Raw genomic sequence first — 2,444 nt, forward strand, 5'->3', positions numbered from 1 at the left:
TGAGGTGGCATCGGCATCCCGACCACCAAAGGTCGTAACTTTTAGTAGGCGTATCCTGTCATGTCATTTTTCGGTATTATCGTCTATTTTTATTTATTTTTCTGCGTCTACATGTGAGGCATTTTTACAATTATTCTAATCATCTTAAGCAAATGGGATTTAAAGGGGCCCTATTATGCTATTTTTCCACAAGTTAATATAAGTTATTGATGTCTCCAAACCTGGTCTTTGAATTCCTCAACTGGAAAAAACATTCGGAACATGTATTTCGGAGTGGATCACACTCCTCATTTTCAGCTTTTTTACCCCACTTTTTCAAACGGGTGATTCTGTCGGGGTGTAGCCTTATGCTAATGAGATGACCCCTGACCCCGCTCCTACTGAGGAAGTGGTTGTGTCTCTCCGCCCCATGCTGTCCGCGTCCAGCTTGTTGCCATGGTTATGGTTCTACGCTACAAACCAACAGCGGTCCAGCCGTACCGCTTCGAACCGGACTCCGACCCAGAACCAGGACCGGCTCCTGTAGAAGTTCCGACGCCGCGGATGCAGCAGGACGAACCTGGATGGTTAGTTAACATGTCTGTGTAACGTTTTGGACGGTAACTCGATGTGTTAGCGTAGCTAGCGCTAGCCACAATGACGCTAATGCTGCGTTCTTCGCTCTATAAGTAACGTATCTGTGAGCTATTTTCGGCAACAATTAATATCGTTAGTAGTGCCGTGTTGTTGACAGTTCATTGTTGCATGTTTTCCAAATGGGGAACATTATATTTAAACGGATGAAAACCCAATGAAAACAGCATCCTGTATGCGGGCAGTTTGTTTACATCACATTAACGGGATTAAAAACGTCATCCTCTACACATAAAGATATACAAGCAACAGGATTTGGTCAGTATCATGTCGTCCTCCAGAATTATGTGCTGAATTGTGAATTATAGGCTGTGTGCTGTGTTTTATAAACGTGATTGTGCTCCATCTCAACATTATGTGCTAAACTTACTGTTACAAAATTCAAACATGAGGTTTACACCTCAGCTTGTCAGCAAAGTCAGTCAGGTTACCATATTAACAAGATTTGTTGTTGAAATGCTCAAATTCTGTACTATATTCATCTAGGTGACCATGTGGGCCTTCAGACACTGAACACGTCTGCTGCATGGAGACACCACAGGTAATGTTACTTTGTTACACCAAGTTGTCTGTTGAGATTATTATTCACATAACATGACGATTATCATGATTCACACTAGGTAAGAAGACGGATGCAGCAGCTGGAGGAGGAAGAGGCATGCATGGTGGGACATCCTGGTTGGAACTGTCTGTCTGAATGTTCTCTCTCCAAAACGCATGAAATATACAGCTGGTTATGGTGCTTTACACGTAAGAGGAATACAGCAGTCTGTTGTTTGTTTATCAATTGTGTTTTATAAAAATAAATCCCTCTATGCAACATATTATGCAGTCTTCCTGACCATTACTTCAGTAATATTAACCATGACACATTTTACAATTACTGTAAAGACTTTATTGTCAAATTAATCAGCAGTTGAAATTCACAGTTATATCAGAACACAAACGCAAACTGTTTGTGGCCGACTCTGCAGGATCATATCAAGCTCTTCTGAAGTCAAGGAAGAGCTGCCCTCCGAAGTATCCTCCTCCTCTACCGGGTCCAGGCGAGCTCTCTGTGATGGTCTCCTTATTGGAGTGGTTGTGAAACGGGTCTGGAACCATGGCTGCCACCAAAGTCCTTGCAGGACACAGTAGCTGTAACAGAGTTGTATGGAGGAATGAAACCCATGATATCACATAATAGAAATACACATCTGCACAACTACTAGTAGTTGCTGTTAAACCTGATCTCAAGTAGGCTACATGTCAGGCTACACACCTTTACCTGTCCTCCTAGACAGCTGACTGCCAACAGTAGCTGTGGTGGGTCGGTGTGGGACGCTGATGTTAGCTGCTGCTCTGTAAGCAGACAGACAGTCAGACAGACAGTCAGAGTTTACCACTACATCTGAAATGTGGAACACGTTACTATTTCACTATAACTGATGTTGTGACGCACCAATAGCTCGTAAAATCCCTTCGTTAGCGGTGCAAAAACAAACGTTTGGTGACGTCGTCTTTGCATCGGTGTGTAAACAAACACAGATCAGCTGCTCTTGCTGCCGCATTCGAGCTACAAAATGTTCCCAAGCAAACTGATGTCTAGCGTTATTTTACAGGTTTGGGCCCCCGCAGTACTACGTATCGTTAACGGTCCTCAATATCAATACAATGGAAGCTTTTAACGCAACACGCCAATGCTAACTTTAGCGCAACACGCCAATGCTAACACACCAATGCTAAGAAAGCAACGGTAAACTGTAACACAGCATATTACATAATATTTAGTAACTTACCGCTTCAGTGTCTGTGGTTGGCTCTCGGACTGT

The 2,444-nt window shown here is 43.1% G+C and overlaps 1 long non-coding RNA gene across 1 annotated transcript; it reads left to right on the forward strand.

Annotated features, from left to right (window-relative positions):
• Positions 1-219: 219 nt before the first annotated feature.
• Positions 220-1,517, forward strand: LOC311009823. Its single transcript, XR_014596694.1, has 3 exons — positions 220-566; positions 1,120-1,174; positions 1,254-1,517. It is a non-coding gene; the product is annotated as an uncharacterized lncRNA (long non-coding RNA).
• The last annotated feature ends 927 nt before the right edge of the window (positions 1,518-2,444 follow it).

The sequence above is a fragment of the Eutrigla gurnardus genome (assembly GCF_963514095.1).
Source record: "Eutrigla gurnardus genome assembly, chromosome: 24".
Taxonomy (NCBI): Eukaryota; Metazoa; Chordata; class Actinopteri; order Perciformes; family Triglidae; genus Eutrigla; species Eutrigla gurnardus.